The sequence below is a fragment of the Microcebus murinus genome, chromosome 2, assembly GCF_040939455.1.
Source record: "Microcebus murinus isolate Inina chromosome 2, M.murinus_Inina_mat1.0, whole genome shotgun sequence".
Taxonomy (NCBI): domain Eukaryota; kingdom Metazoa; phylum Chordata; class Mammalia; order Primates; family Cheirogaleidae; genus Microcebus; species Microcebus murinus.
In genome coordinates this window covers 23,533,986-23,550,767 of record NC_134105.1, presented here as the reverse complement: position 1 = coordinate 23,550,767, position 16,782 = coordinate 23,533,986, and the positions used below count along the sequence as shown (strand labels likewise).

Here is a 16,782-nt window from a genome sequence, read left to right as displayed (position 1 = left end):
GTAATTCACACCATCTTTAAAAATTATTCACTCCATATTTAGAAATTATAATAAGCAGAAGTGTCCAAGTGAACAAAGACTTGGTTCTTCATCAGGTAATAAACAAAACGAGGACCCCAAAAGTTGGTGCCTTGATTTATCATGCTTGCTATTCAACTGTGACTGCAATATGATATTCGTTCTCTTTGTAGGAAGGTGCTTTTGTTATCTGTTACTAGGTATTACCAGGCCTGTGTTATTATAGTGACTGCTATTTTTGTAAAGAAGACATTTTAAAATCAGTGCTTAAATATAGTAAGAATGATTCATTCTCCCTATTGCCAGTTCCATTCCTGCAAATGCAAATAGCACTGAGGGGGGACATCAGCTGATTTAATCTTCCATTAAGGTTTTATTTGCATAGCCCTTGATCCCTAAAGGCTTAGTTTGCCCATTACCTCAACAAACCCTTTGTACAAATAAAATTGAATCAAGCAGATGACTGAGTAAGTGTGTCTGGATAGCAGCCCTGCAATATCACTACCCTTCTCATGTGCAAAGCTACATTTCTAGCCTTCTCCGCGCACACACACACGGCTTGTGGGGTTAAACTCGATTAGGTGCTCCCATCAACTCTTTTACAGGATTGGCCTTTTCAGCTTTGAGAAGCAGCATGACCTGTTCCATTCAGCTGCTGTTCTTAGCCCATTCTTTAGCTCTGTCTCTTACGTTCCCATGGAGTGAGGCTCTGGGCTTCTGCACATGCTCCCTGAAAGAGTCATTCACAAAGACAATCTGCTCTCTAAGGAGAAGCAGCAAAGCCAGCTGAGGAAGGAGATGACGAATCGGGTACCAGAGGGGAAGAGCGAAGCATATTAAAAATGACATCAGTGCAGTAATCCCATAAGGATTAGTACAAATTGAACTGGTATTTTTTCCTGGAAATTCCAGCTCATTCCAGGCATTCATTTTTTTCTATAATAGAGTGGGGGCAGGTTTGATTCTCTCCATTCGACAGACAATTCAGCAGCAGAGGCAATTAAGCCTTATTGACCAGCACTACACAAAACTACTAAATATTCAACAAACAGACCTTCCAGAGAAAATATATGAAGTCATTATAATAACACTGTTCCCTTTGAGTATTCTTTCAAAATATTTTTATTTAGTTTGGGTGTGAGAGATAATGTAACACCACAAGGATAGTTTAAAATGGAGATTATTTGGCAGAAAACAATCACATTTTAAATATGTGACCTTCTGTTACCATTATATGGGTACATTTCTGGCTCTTAGCAATCAGTTCGGTTCAGTTCAACAAATACATATTATGAGTCTCCTACCCACTGACAGATGAATGTTACTGTTTATTCTGGGTGGTCAAAAAGGTGTGTATGGACCAAGTAGGACAGATGATGGAATTAGGAGAATGTAGACTTCTCTGCTAATCAGTGATACACAGAGAGATTGGACCTGGGAAGGGCTAGTCTGAGAGGTAGCTGATTAGATGTAAAGGAACTCTGGTTTATTTTTTAATAATCAATGTTGTTTTGTTATAAAAGTATATTTTTTCATTATAGAAAATTAAGGGAAAAAGAAAGCAAAGCCAAGAAAAAACCTGTTATCCCAGCACTTCAGAGTAATGTTATTAACATTTTGTTTTTGTTTCCTCCCAGTTTTTTAAGTTTATGAGCATATATATATTTTTTACCAAAAAAAAAAAAAAAAAGATCTTGCCTAACACTATCTTCCATAAAATACTTTAATCACCTTATTGTGAACCTTTTTTGTCATTAAATATAATAATATTCTATTATATGAAGGTACAACTACTCATCCCCTACCACTAGGATTTTAAATCTTTAATTTTCCCTCTTGTGACGGACATCCAAGTATCTAAGATCTTTGTAAACCCCCATGATTATTTTTTAAGACAAATGTATAATTACTGAGACAAAAGTTATATAAACTACTATGACTCTTGATGTATATTTTTTAAATTTCCCCCAATTCATGCATCTGTCAGCAGTGAGTGTATGAGAAAGTCTGATTTCTAAGCTAGATATCATTGAACAGCATCGAACTCTGCATTTACCTATTTGTAAATTCTTACACTCTGATTAAATCCTCAAACTTAATGTAAAATAGTTTTCCTTATTCTCAGTATTCAACTAATGGTCTACTACAAGTAGGTGGGGGATGGGGGAAGAGATGAGTTCCTGAGAATCTAGTTCTCTCCCCTGGGGCCCTCAAGCCCCAGTGTAGTGACAAGGAAGGCAAGAAGACTGGTATTTTATCTTTTCATCCTAGGTCCTAGGGAAAGGGTGAGAGACTTACTAAAAACTTACTAAAAACAGAAAGGATATCTAGTCTTCAAGAGCTTACTGTCTGGTCAGGAGAGAGGACAAACTTTCACATGAAAGTTTGCATGAAGTTTCATGAAAATGTGAAGCAAACTAGTACAAATAATGAATTCGTACAATTCAAACTATCTTCTTTTTGGTTAATGATTTTAATATGTTATTCTTTTTGCCTATAAATGGAGTCTGAAAGGATGGGACAAAAATAAACTAGTTGATTACCTCCCTCCCCAGCTTAAAAATCATCCATTGGCTTTCCATCACAATTAATCTAGGGACTTTCGCTTCTGGTAATCATGACTGAAGTAATTAGGACCACTGAGAATTAAAAAGGCTGAGAGAAATAGTAAGATAGGCGTGGGACAAACTCTAGAGTAAAGTAAGAACCCAGAGAGGTAAACTTAGCACTCAAACCCTCTTTTTATCTGAAGGCATTTGCTAGTCTGGAAGAACCATCTGTGTAGTCAAGCTGAGGTTTTGGTACTCTCTTGGGGAGAGGAAAACATAAATCTAAGCTAAGAGCCTACCCAAAGTAAGAAATCTGATAAACTCCTTCCCTCTTTAATTTGGGACCCTAAAGAGCTATACCTTCAGAGTCAGAGTGAAGTAGAAGTAACCATTCCTGGAGCAGTTCAGGTTTATATCACTTAGGTGGTCCAGGGAACCTCAAACTTTTGACTTTAACCAGGATGGTTCTATACTAGTAGTGTCCTCTGGCGCCTGACAGAAGCAAAGAAAAATCCTTTCTAGAGAATGGTTTCATTATGCTAGAATTCAAGTTAATCTTAAAAATATCTCTTTTCTAGTATAATAACCAGCAGCCAAAGATAATTCCTTCCACAAAACAAGATACTTTGAGTAATAACCAGCAGAAACAACACAAGGAATCCCACAAAAACTATAAATATTAGAATCATGAGACAGGCTTTAAAGTAACTATGCTGACCATGTATGAAGAGATTTTTAATAAGCTTGAAAATATCTGTAAGAAAGGAATCCATAAAAAATGTTATGAGAGAGTTGAAACAGAACTTCTAAAACTGAAAAATGCAACGACAAAAATGAAGGACTCAGTGAACATATTTGTCAGCAGATCATGCACAGTGGAAGACAGAACTTGAAGATGGGTCTGAAGAAATTGTCCAGAATGCAGCAGAGAAGGTAAAGTGATAGATCATTTACAAGCTAGGGTAAGAGACATGGAGGTTAGAGTGAGAATACCTAGCAATATGCCTTAATGAAAGTCCGAGAAGATAAGGAAAAAAAGTTTTGGGATAGAGCATATTTGAAGAGATAGTGGCAGAGAATTTCCCTAACTGATACAAAACACTAGTCCCTAATGCAAATGGATGCAATGACTATCTCCTTGTCTCAGTTTTAAATATTACTGCCTCAGAAAGGCCATTCCTGACCACCTAATCTAAAATAGTCACCCGGTTATTCTCCACCATATCCTTCAGTTTTAATTCCCAAATTAGCTCATATTACTATCTGACTTTTTAATTAGTTGCTTCTCACTCCAGGTATAAAACACACCAGAGGGCCCGGCACAGTGGCTCACGCCTGTAATCCTAGCATTCTGGGAGGCCAAGGTGGGAGGATCGCACAAGGTCAGGAGTTCGAAACCAGCCTGAGCAAGAGCAAGACCCCGTCTCTACTAGAAAAATAGAAAGAAATTAATTTGCCAACTAAAAATATATAGAAAAGATTAGCCGGGCATGGTGATGCATACCTGTGGTCCCAGCTACTCAGGAGGCTGAGGCAGAAGGATTGCTTGAGCCCAGAAGTTTGAGGTTGCTGGGAGCTAGACTGACACCACAGCACTCTAACCTGGGCAACTGAGTAAGACTCTTATCTCAAAAAAAACCACACACACACACACACACATGCACATCAGAGCAAGAACCTTATCTTGGTCACCACTCTATCCCAGAGTGCACGTAGTAGGTGCTCAGTGAATATTTGCTGATTGAAATACCATCTTCTAATTCAGTCATGGAGAGAGAGGCTGAGGGAAATAAGGAAAAAAGTAGAAACAGGAAATGAAGAAAAATCAGAAACTATTTAAGAACCTATTGTGTGCAAAAACAAAGTAGAAAAAAGAGACAAGAAAATGTGTACAAAGGGGTTAAAAGAATGAGAGAGGAAAATACTTTAATTATGTAGTATTACTGTTGTGTTTTGGAAAAACTCTTAATTAGAGGGAAAGGAACTAACTTTATTGAGTTCCCTCTTTGTAGGAAACCTAAATTACTAGATGTTTTTTATTCCAACTTGGAGTCATCACCAAAATAACTTTTGTCATTTTCAACCCTTTCCTAGGAAGAAAAGAGAGTGAGTTCTTTCATTCCAAGGAAGGAAAAACAAAAGGCTATTTGTTTTTATCAAGTAAAATTGCCAAGGATGACTGGTAGTGTCATTCACTGAGAAAGAATGCTAGAACTGTTTTGGAGGGAAATCATGAGTTTCGTTTTTAACAGGTTAAAGTTTAGTTGCTTTGAAATAGCCAAGTAGAGATATTGACAAGGTAATGGGATACATCCACCTGGAGCTCAGAGGAGAGTTCTGAGCTGGAGATCTAAATCTTTTTTACATGGATGTGAATGTCTAGTGAGAGAGAATGGAATATGAAAAAAATGAAGTTCCAGGGAACCTTAGGAAACACCAATATTGAATGGATGAGTGGTGGGAGACAAGCCTTTGAAGTAGACTGAGAAAGAATGGCCTGGAGAATATGGTTTCATGAAAGCCAAGGTAAGACACTGTTTCAGGGAGAAGAATGAAGAGTAGTCAGCCATGTTGAATACTGCTGACAGGTCAAGGAAAATGAGAATCAAAAATGTTTATTAGCCTTAGTGACATTGAAGTCTTTGACCTCAGTGAAAGTACTTTTAGTAGAGTGGACATAGCATCTGAGTCAGTCTTAGCTTAGCATCAGTCATACCTTTGCTTAGGGTAGACATGATATGTCTTTTCAGTTGTTACCATGACATGTGTAATTACTCAGAAGAATGTATAATGTATATGTAGTATTTGAAGAATAAAATAAACAACATTTACCCATAACCCAAGTTAGGAAGTAGAACCTTAGAAGACACCTGTGTGCCCCTTTCTGGTTGCATCTACCTTCTTACTCTGCCGGGAAGTACCACTAAGTATCTCCTTGCTTTTCTTTTATAGTTTTATCACATATGAATGATTCCCTAAACAATATACTGTTATTTTTACAATATACCTTTTTTTTTTTTTTTGAGACAGAGTCTCACTGTGTTGCCCCAGCTAGACTGCCATGGCATCAGCCTAGCTCACAGCAACCTCAAACTCCTGGGCTCAGGTGATCCTCCTGCCTCAGCCTCCTGAGTAACTGGGACTACAGGCATGTGCCACCATGCCCAACTAATTTTTTCTATATATTTTTAGTTGGCCAATTAATTTCTTTCTATTTATAGTAGAGATGTGGTCTTGCTCTTGCTCAGGCTGGTCTTGAACTCCTGACCTTGAGCAATCTTCCCACCTCGGCCTCCCAGAGTGCTAGGATTTCAGGTATGAGCCACCACACCTGGCCCCTTTTTTGTTTTAACTGGTTTTGAATTCTCTATAAATGGAATCATACTGTATTCATTCTGAGTCTTGCTTCTTTTGCTCAACATTATCTTTTTGAGATTTGAATTGTGTCGATGCATGAGATTGTATTTCATTCATTTTCGCTGTTGTATACCATTCCATTGAATTAATATACCACAATTTATTTTTACTTTCTGCTTTTGGTGGACATTTGGGTCATTTTCAGTTTTTTGCTTTAAAAAAACAGTACCACTGTGAACATCATGAATACCACCATGAACATGTGCATGAGTTTTTCTGGGATAGGTGCATAGATAAAAATAGAATTGCTACGTCATACTGTATTGGTGTGTTTAACCTTGCTGTGAAATACCAAGCTGTTTTCTAGTGATTGTATCGATTTACACTCCTGCCTATTCTGTATGAAGGTTACCATTGTTCCACATCCTTCCCAGTATTTGACATTGTCAGTCTCTAAAATTGTTGCCAATTTCATGAGTATGACATTTTATCCCATTGTGAATTTAGTTTGTATTTTCCTGATTACTAATAAAGTGAACTTTTAAAATGTTTATTGGCCATGTAGTATTTCCCAAAAGAAAAAAACCAATTCAAATGTAATGCCCATTTTTCTGTGTATCTTTCACTTATTGATTTATAGGCATTTAACAATTTTTGATGCAAATCCTTTTTAATTATGCATGCTACAAATATTTTTCTCAGTATAAAGCTTGTTATGATGCCTTTTGATGAACAGAAATTTTTAATCTTAATGTAGTCAAATTTATCAGTCTTTTATTGTTTAAAATATCCTTTCCTACTCTGAAGTAATTAGAATTTTCTCCTATGTTTTCTTCTAAAAGTCTTATATTTTTGTCTAGTCCACTTAAATATTTAATCCACTTTAAGTTTGGGGTTTTCTGTGAGGTGAGAGATCAATTTCATTTTTCTGTATGGATGCCTCGTTTTACCATGCTATTTAATGAAATGTCCATTCCTTTCCTAAATCTGACAAACCCATCTGTCATGTAATAAAAGTTCATGAGTATATGGGTCTATCTTGAGAATATCTATTTGGTTGCATTGCTGATAAATGTTTAGCAACTAACTCATCCCACTTCTATCCTATACACAAAAATCCCTGATTTGTAGTATTTGCTGATTTCCAGGTATAAATACTCTCACCATGACCAGTTTGAGGCTTCTAATGTGACATCAGTTAATGCCAGAGTTGGTAAGAGATGTTAACAATTGAAGGTCAAGAACAGGATCTATTGGCCAGTTGTGATCACATCTGTAATCTCAGCTACCTGGGAGGCTGAGACAGGAGGATTGCTTGAGCCCAGGAGTTTGAGGTTGCTGAGAGCTAGGCTGACGTCATGGCACTCTGGCCCAGAAAACAGAGCGAGACTCTTGTCTCAAAACAAAAACGAAACAAAACCAAACAAAAAAACAGGGTCTATTTCCACACTAATAACAAACTTTCTTAATTAGTTGACCTTGATATCTGATAGGGCAATTCTCCTCACATTGTTCTCTTCATGAGTGATTTGCCTATTCTTGGTCTTTTGCATTTCCATATAAATTTTAGAATCAGCTTGTTAAGTTTCTTTAAAAGATTTTTGGGGGAATTTATATTGGAATTACTACACTTAATCTATAGATAGATTTGGGAAGAAATAATATCTTTATAATATAGAGTTTTCCAAATCATAAACATTGTATATCTCTCCATTTATGTAGGTCTTTTAAAATGTCTTTGACTAAATTTCTATAATTTTCTCTAAAAGTATTTTGTACATCTTCTGTTAGTTATATTCCTAGGTACTTTATTCTTTCATTGCTATTATAAATAATGTAGCTTTTAAAGTTTAATTTTAACTCTTTATTGCTAGTGTTTAGAAATATATTTGGTTTCTACATGAAATTTGTAAAACTCTTATTTTGTAGATTCAGATTTTCTACATACACAATTATGTAATCTGCAAATAGTGAAATTTTGTTTCTTCCTTCCCTGTACTTTACATGTTTGAATTCATTTTTTCTTCTACTGTGGTGGATAGGAGGTCCATTACAATATTAACAAAGTGGTGGTAGCAGGCACCCAGTTAGTTTTAACCGTAAAGTATGGCATCTCATCACATATTTGAAAAGAATATTGGCTGTGCGCAGTGGCTCACGCCTGTAATCCTAGCACTCTGGGAGGCACAGGGGGGCAGATTGCTCAAGGTCAGGAGTTTGAAACCAGCCTGAGCAAGAGCAAGACCCTGTCTCTACTATAAATAGAAAGAAATTAATTGGCCAACTAATATATATAGAAAAAATTAGCCAGGCATGGTGGCACGTGCCTGTAGTCCCAGCTACTCAGGAGGCTGAGGCAGCAGGATTGCTTGAGCCCAGGAGTTTGAGGTTGGTGTGAGCTAGGCTGATGCCATGGCACTCACTCTAGCCTGGGCAACAAAGCAAAACTCTGTCTCAAAAAAAAAAAGAATATTGAGGTTTAAGTTACTCAGCAGGGGCATGCCATGATCAGGAGGGTGGTTTTCCCAGGGCGAGGCTTATCCATTGCACTCTGGATGTGCCGCACCCTGCGATTTCCCCAGGTGTGGGACACTGGACTGCATGATTTGTGGTAGTAGGGGACTGCATTCATTAATTATTTAAAAATAAAATAAAATCAGTTGGGAGGCAGAGACTAGAAAAGCTACAGGCGCTTTAGAAAAGAGATGGTTTCTTTGGTTAAGGAATATGAAAGCCTTGAAATCCAGAGTGAATAGACTTTGCCTAAATAAGAAAGGCATGGGCAGGAATGAACTTGTCATATATGTAACAGAATAAGAAGGTTAAGTGATTATAGTTCATTTTGATGAAATCAGCAAATCCTATCCACTCAACCTTCAAAATACATCTAGAACCAGACCACTTCCTGCTACCTTAATCACAGCATCAATTCAAACCTCAGACCATTTCCTGCTACCTTAATCATAGCACCAATTCAAACCACCATATTTCTATCCTAGATCATTGGAAAAGCCTCCTAACATGTCCCTGCCTCAGCCCTTCCCCTCTACGGTCTGTTCTCCGTGTGCAGCCAGAGTGACACTTTAAACATGGAGGTGAGATGATGACAGCCCTTTATTCCCAACCCTCTAACGGCTTTCTGTCTCACATGGAGGACAGCCAAAGTTCCTGAAATGGCCCGCAGGGCCCTACCGCAGGGTTTCCTCAACCCTGACACTACTGACATTTGAGGCCAGATAATTCTTTGTTATGTGGGGTTGCCCTGTGCATTGTAGGATGTCTAGCAGCATTCCAAGCCTCCACCTACTGGTTACAGTGGCATCCCACCCCTGGTTGTGACAACCAAAAGTATCTCCAGACAGTGCCATATTTCCCTTGGGAGGTGAAACCTCCCTCTGCTGAGAACCACTGCCCCACGTGAGGCAGTCTGCGCTATCCCCACTCAACCCCTCTGACCCCAGCTCTGCCACACTGGGGTCTTTACTGTTTTTATGCACATAAACGTGCTCCTACCCCAGGGCGTTTGCAGCTGTTCCCTTTGCCAGGCACACTCTTCCCCCAGATAGCTACATGGCTCACTGCATTCTTTCTTTCAAGTTTCTGCTCACATGTCCCTTACTGGAGAGTCATTCAGTTACTACCCTATATAATAGCTACTTCCTTTACCAGCCCAGCATCCCATCCCCTTGGCCCTGCTTTACTTTTCTCCAAAGCATTTTAACACACCTGGTATTTATTTTCTGTCTCTCTCAACTAGAATATAAACACCGCAAGGAAGGCACTTTGTTCACTGCTGTGTCCCTGCTGCCCAGAACAGTGTCTGGCACATGGTTGGTGCTCAATACTTTGTTGAATGAATGAATAGGGATATTGGCTAGGTGAGCCAATTGGAAGGCAGTGATTATCATACTAAATTGCACTAACCTTTCTTAAAGGTAAGCTATTAAGGTCTCTAAGGGAGTGGACTGTAAAATCAATATTACAGAAAGATTAAACTCATGGAACTGGAAATGATGAGTTAGAAGAGAAAGAGGGAAAACCTATGAGAAGGCTTTTGCATTTACTCAGCCACATTATGGTGAGGGCCTAGACAAAGGTGGTGGCAATCAGAATGCAAAAGATTAGAGAGAAGATAGACTGTGCGAGTAGCTACCAGATGCACAGAGAGCCTTGACATGACTTACGTTTCATTCAAACAGATACACATTCCACATCCTGCAGGCGGGCCTAGACTTCGGTGACTTTGTGCTCACATTGCTGTTATGGCCTCTGCTTGTGTTCTTCTTATGTTTCTGCAGTTTTGCTCTGTCCTGCACACAGCCTTTGGACTAGTCTTCCTCAAAAACATGTGATCATATCAATCATTTATTTTTATAAACAAATCAGTAATGGTTCTGTGTTGCACTTTAAATCCACAACTAGGTTTGAGGCCTTTGAGATTCAATACCAGTTTTCTTATAACCCTCCCCTCATTCTTTCAATTCCCATTCCCTCACTATACTAAAGAAATAAAGTAGTTTAGCAAAACCACTCTAAAATTTACATTCACCATGGCCCTTTTGTTACGACAGCAGAGTCCATTTGTCTTTCTGTGGCAAACGTATCTTTCTCTTACCCTGTAAACTTATATCTTGCTCTTGCTATCCTGTAAACCTATCCTGTCTGTCTTTCCTCAATAAACTTTGTTTCATGCTTACAAAAAGACAAAAAAATTTTCATTCACCACCCCCCTCCTACCACCCAAATAAAATGGATGTAACTTTTATATTACAAAAGCATTTATATTTAGACTGAAGTCTTTTAATTTTCAGGCAATTGCTTTACTGCTTTTATTTATTTATTATTTTTTAAATGTAGTAAAGAATGATATGATGATCCATTGATATATCTCCTTTTTACTAACACCAAGGGCAGTCAAGCTGAAGTACATTATTCTAATCTACATATTTTCAGTTAATAATATATCTTAGAGCTCTTTCCATATCAGCATGTATAATTTTTTTTTTTCTGAGACAGAGTCTCGCTCTGTCACCCTGGCTAGAGTGCCGTGGCGTCAGCCTAGCTCACAGCAACCTCAAACTCCTGGGCTTAAGCAATCCTACTGCCTCAGCCTCCCCAGTAGCTGGGACTACAGGCATGTGCCACCATGCCCGGCTAATTTTTTCTATATATTTTTAGTTGGCCAATTAATTTGTTTCTATTTTTAGTAGTGATGGGGTCTTGCTCTTGCTCAAGCTGGTCTCGAACTCCTGACCTGGAGTGATCCACCCGCCTCGGCCTCCCAGAGTGCTAGGATTACAGGCGTGAGCCACCGCGCCCAGCCAACATGTATAATTCTTATTAGTCTTTTTAACTGTTTCAGAGGATTCCATTATCAAATTTCTAAATGTTTGCCAATCTTATAGTCATTATTTTGACATTTTGACTTGCATCTCTTTAGATATGAGTGAGATTAAACATCCTTTTATAGGTTTATAATTTATAATTTTTTATAGATAATAACTGCTTGCTCATATCTTTTGCCTATTTTTTCTGCTAAGGTGTATATTTTTCTTCTTAACTGATTTCTAAGAGTCCCCCATGCTTTATAAACAAAAACGTTGATGCATCAATTTTCAGAAATGTAGTTATTGTGGAAATTAGAGATGATTGTGAATTATCAAATATTTACATTCATTCAGTATTATTTTAGAGATATTTTAAAGCTTCCTCCCCTGCCACATATCCTAAGCATTCCCACCTAAAGTTTCTTAGGGTCAGGGACTGTGACTTCTGTTTCTGTATTCCCTTCCTGGCCCCTGTTCTTCCAGCTTCCTTGCCAAATTCAATGGCTGATGGAAGGGTCTTGCTATAGAAATTTCAAAAGAATGGGTTGAGTCATAGTCTTTAGACATAAACCACCTATTGGGTTATGCGAAGGCCTGGAAAATGAGAAAAGTTGTCCAGTGGCTAAATGGGCTCTTTACGTATCTCCAAAGTCAAGTGTGCTTAAGTCTCTTACAGCAGATGAAAAGATTGGCCTGTTCGTATGGCATCTGCCAGGAAAACTTGCAGCCAATGACTGTGAGCTTTTTGGTATCCATTCATCTATCATTGTATGGCTCCTTGGAACTTTTTCTAAGTCGGAACAGTAACAATGATAATGTGACTATAGCATGGCCCTTGTGAGCTCAGTGCCTAAAGTAATGATAATTACAACACCTTTTTTGGAGTGTACTATTCTATAAGTTTTTCATGCATCTCCTTTATTCCTTATAGTGTTCCTTCAAGGATTGTTATTTCCACTTTATAGACAAGGAAATAGCGCCTTATCCTAGTCACACTGGTAGTACAGGCCAGAGGTGGATCCTATCCAGGCCTGGATATCCCAGAGCCACACAGTGCCTTCTTCCACTGTTCACCTCATACATCTGTGGTAGAATGTTTTACATCTTGCCTTGTATTTTTTTTCATTGTCTTTACAGTATTGTAAAAATACTTGAAAGCAGAAACTGTGCTCTTTTCACCTACCCCCCAAGCCATTCTCGGTGAGGCTGTCAAGGTAAAATGGACTTGCCCCAGGAATACTGCATGGTCAATATCTGTGTTAGAGCTGACTTTAGCCAGCTGTGCTCTCTGTTGGGAGGTGATCCTAGGAGTCTGGTGCCTCCCATCTGTGTGTGCTTTCTAGCTCTGAAAAATACCAAATAGTCCCTGGATCCATTGAAATATGGCTTTAGGAAACGAAGAGCCTCCAACCCCTGGTGCAGCAGCTGTCTGGACACCGTGGGCCAATGAGAGCAGACCTATACCACCAGCTTTTTTGTTGTTGTTGTTGTTTTGAGACAGAGTCTGGCTTTGTTGCCCAGGCTAGAGTCAGTGCCGTGGCGTCAGCCTAGCTCACAGCAACCTCAAACTCCTGGGCTCAAGCAATCCTACTGCCTCAGCCTCCCGAGTAGCTGGGACCACAGGCATGTGCCACCATGCCCGGCTAATTTTTTCTATATATATTAGTTGGCTAATTAATTTCTTTCTATTTTTAGTAGAGACGGGGTCTCGCTCTTGCTCAGGCTGGTTTCGAACTCCTGACCTCGAGTAATCCGCCCGCCTCAGCCTCCCAGAGTGCTAGGATTACAGGTGTGAGCCACTGTGACCGGCCTTCACGAGCTTTTTTTTTTAAGACAAAGTCTCCGTTGCCCTGGGTGGAGGCAGTGGTGTCGTCATAGCTCACTGCATCCTCCAACTCCTAGGCTCAAGCAATTCTCCTGCCTCAGCCTCCCTAGTGGCTGGGACTACAGTCACGTTCCACTACACCCAGCTAATTTTTCTATTTTTAGTAGAGATGGGGGTCTCACTCTTGCTCAGGCTGGCAAGTAATCCTCCTGAGCTCAAGTAATCCTACCCACTCAGCCTTCCAGAGTACCAGGATTACAGGCGTGAGCCACCGTGCCTGGCCACCACCAGCTTCTGAATGACAGGTTGTTCAGATAGACAGTGAGCATCCTTTCCCGAGCATTTTCATCTTTCATTTATGTTTTGTGCTAAAAATATTGTGGTGTTTAAGCAAGCCCAGATATTTTAAAAAATACAGACAATTTGGAAAATAAAGAAAAGGACAAATGAGAAAATAAAAATCAGCTGTAATCCTGTCAGACGATGCAGCCATCATTAACATTTTGGTATATATCCTCCTAGCTAAGCTATACATTAAGTGACATGTACTTAACAAAATGGGATTATATTATGCATATTATGTTTGTAACAAGCTTAGTGCCCTTCCATTTTTACTGGTTATTCCAAATCTAGTGAAATCCCATTAGAGGAAAGTCCCATCTTTCCTCTTGCTGTGATTTAGCAGGGTGGAGGTGAGATTTAAGCCAGAATTGTACTTACTTAGTATCATTTAAAATTTTGCAAAGCTCTTCACATCCTAATGAGGAAGCTCATAGTGCCAAGGCAAGATGAGACTATATCTGCACCGCAGCCTCAGAACCTTTCCACAGTGCTTCTGAGTCTCAGGTTTCAGGAGAAGAGAAAAGCAAAAAAAAAGCAGTGCTGTCATAAGCAGAGCTAGATGATCTAATGGAGGGCCAGATGGGGTCTTGGTTTTAGTTGCAATCTGTTTGAGGCATTCTTATTATTATGGACTAATTAATTTTTGAATATGTTTTACATGCACAAGGAACAAAAATCTAAAAGATACAAAGGGGTATAAAGTGAAAAAGCATGCCTTCCTCCCACCTGCCTCCCAGCCACTGAGTTGCCCTCTCTGGGGGCATCACTGTCAGCAATTTCTTATATCTCCTTATTTGAAGCGTTCTGAGTTCAAAGGGCAGGTGTTCACAGAGGTCATCAGGAGTGTTTTCCTCCATCACATCAGTATCCTCTGCTGAGGTCAGCCAAGTCACCAGGCCTCAAAACCCCCAACGATATTCCAGAGGGAACAGAATCTCCTCCTTTCCATGGTGGATGTATCCCGACACAGGGTCAAAACCAACACCACTGTGACCGCCCCAAAGAAAGGGGGCAGAGCTGCTGAGCTGCTGGAGGGACAGCCCCAGGAGGGCCATGGCTGAATCTGGATCAGTCTCAGAGTCAGGAGACGGAAGCCTCATCTGGGCTCTGCCATGGACAGACCATAGGCAAGTTACCTAGCCTTTCTGAGCCTTGGTTGGTTTTTGACTAAGTAATCTCCAAAGTCCCTTCCTTTTTCTAACAGGGTAAGATTTTAATTAAGAGGATGGCTCAAAACGTGCTTCTTAAGCTTTCATGTGCCCATGTGTCACCCAAGGGATCTTGTTACAAGGTAGATTCAGATTCTGGAGGTCTGGGGTGGGCTCCAAAATTCTGCATTTTCAACATACTCCCAAGGGCTCAAGATGTGGCCCTCAATTGCTGGCCTACGGTGGCCTGACTGCTGACCTGTAACCTGTTCCAGGGACTAAGCACCTGGGAGTTTGGAGTAGTATTTACTTCAAAGCTGAACAGCTCCTTCTGGAGAACCCTAGCATTCAGTTTCCTAAGATTTTCATCTGGCCTCTGGGTGCCTGGTGGTGGTGCAGCTGGAAGCTAACATTCAGTGAGCTCTACTGTATTCCAGCCCCTGTGCTAACTGCTCCAAGTATATTCGCCCTCTACCTAATGAAGGAAGTGATTATTCCCATTTTCCAGATGAGGAAACTAAGGCTTAGAGAGGTGAATGTGCTTAAGATTACACAGCTAGTGAGAGGCAGAGCAGGCTTTCCCACAGATCCTCTGATTCCAGATTCCTCATCTTAACCAAAGGGCAGAATGATATTCTCTGTTCTAGCTTGGAAGCGAACCATAGGGATTGCTATATCACAGGATTATCATAAGATACTGCTATATCTTGTGTCTATGTGGGAGGGGGACAGTGCTGGCTGTCAGCTAAGAGTGTCTCTTCCAAGGAAACACATCTCAACTTGCAAATCCTCTGTCTCAAATTTTCTTGATAACTTGTAAGAGGTTCTGACTGCAGCTACATCAGTTATGGGGCAGGAAGGCTTCCTCTGTGAGCTTTCTCCCTCCCTCAGCAAGAGGGTTCCTTGGCTGTGAACAGCACTTAGATTGTGTCGAGGAAGGCCATGGGCCTTAACAGGCCACATCCATTTTCATTTACCTTCTGAAAGAAGATTAAGGAGAAAATTCAATTTTGCCTAATGCCTCCCCCAAATGGCTAATTTATATGCTAATTAGCAAGATAGGGATCGATGAAACTGGTAATCAATATGATATCCAAGGCACTAGTAATGAAATTCATTTTGAGATGCTCTGGCAGTGGAAATGAAGCAATTATGCAGAATAAATGGGGCAGCTCAGGGAATAGGGCCCCAGATTGCACTTGACTGCATTATTTCCCCTGTACCCCTCCCCTCACCCTTCCCCACCCCATTAAAATAAACTGTCCGTTCAGATCCTTCGAGGCACTACACACCAGCTTCTGCCTCTCCATATGCCTGATCCCACATTAGCCCCGTGGATTTGCAGTCTGCCTTGGGAAAACGGGGCTAGAGACAATACCAGAGTCCGAGAAGACTAGAGATGCAAGCCCTGAGGAGAAGCAGGGGTGAAGTAGGAACCCTTAAGCATATGCTGAGTGGAGAATAAGTACCTTACTCTCACATCTGCTGAAGCTGGCTTAAGGTTTTCTAATTCAAAAGCATCGTATGGTTACCATATTGCCCATATTTTCCAGAACTGTCCTGATTTCAAACATTTTGTCCCATTAAGCCATCTGTCAAATGATATGTCTATGTCGTATATAAGTCCAGTGTGAAGTAGGTCACAGTGTCTCTAAAATGTTTAGCCTAACTCTAGGAATTCTTGTTTCAAGCTGGACATTTATTCCAGGGTTTCATATTTTTTTTCTTCTGAGAGGGGTGCAATTACAATTATCTCTGGAGATTTGGGGGCACAGTATTATTCATCTCACACTTTTCAACTAAGATAATTAAAATTTGTCTTTTATCCCAACATGTGCTCATTGGAATCACCTAGGGAATTTTCCTCAAATTTTCTTATGAATATGTTTAAATATACAAAAAAAGTTGAAAGAATTAAACAGTGAACATTATATGTATCCTATCCAGAATCTATAATTAGCGGTTTGTCTTACTTGCCTTTGCACATATCTATCCAACTGTCAATCCCTCTATCTATTCATCAGTCCATCATTTTGTAATGCATTTCAAAGTAAGTTGTAGGTATCATTATACTTCACCCCTAAACACTTCAGCCTGCATATCATAAACTAGAGTTCAATACTTATATTTTTCCTTTTAAGGTAAAATGTATATGCAATGAGATGCACAAATTTGAAGAACTCCATTCTGCAAGTTTTGACAGATGCATACACTGA

The 16,782-nt window shown here is 39.8% G+C and overlaps 1 protein-coding gene and 1 non-coding gene across 7 annotated transcripts in view; both read left to right on the top strand.

The window, feature by feature from the left end:
- The window catches only part of PHC2 (polyhomeotic homolog 2), a 109,064-nt gene that overhangs the window by 20,456 nt on the left and 71,826 nt on the right, over positions 1–16,782 (top strand). The window lies entirely within an intron of this gene.
- On the top strand, positions 8,405–8,567 carry LOC142869628 (U1 spliceosomal RNA). Its single transcript, XR_012918223.1, has one exon. It is a non-coding gene; the product is annotated as a U1 spliceosomal RNA (small nuclear RNA).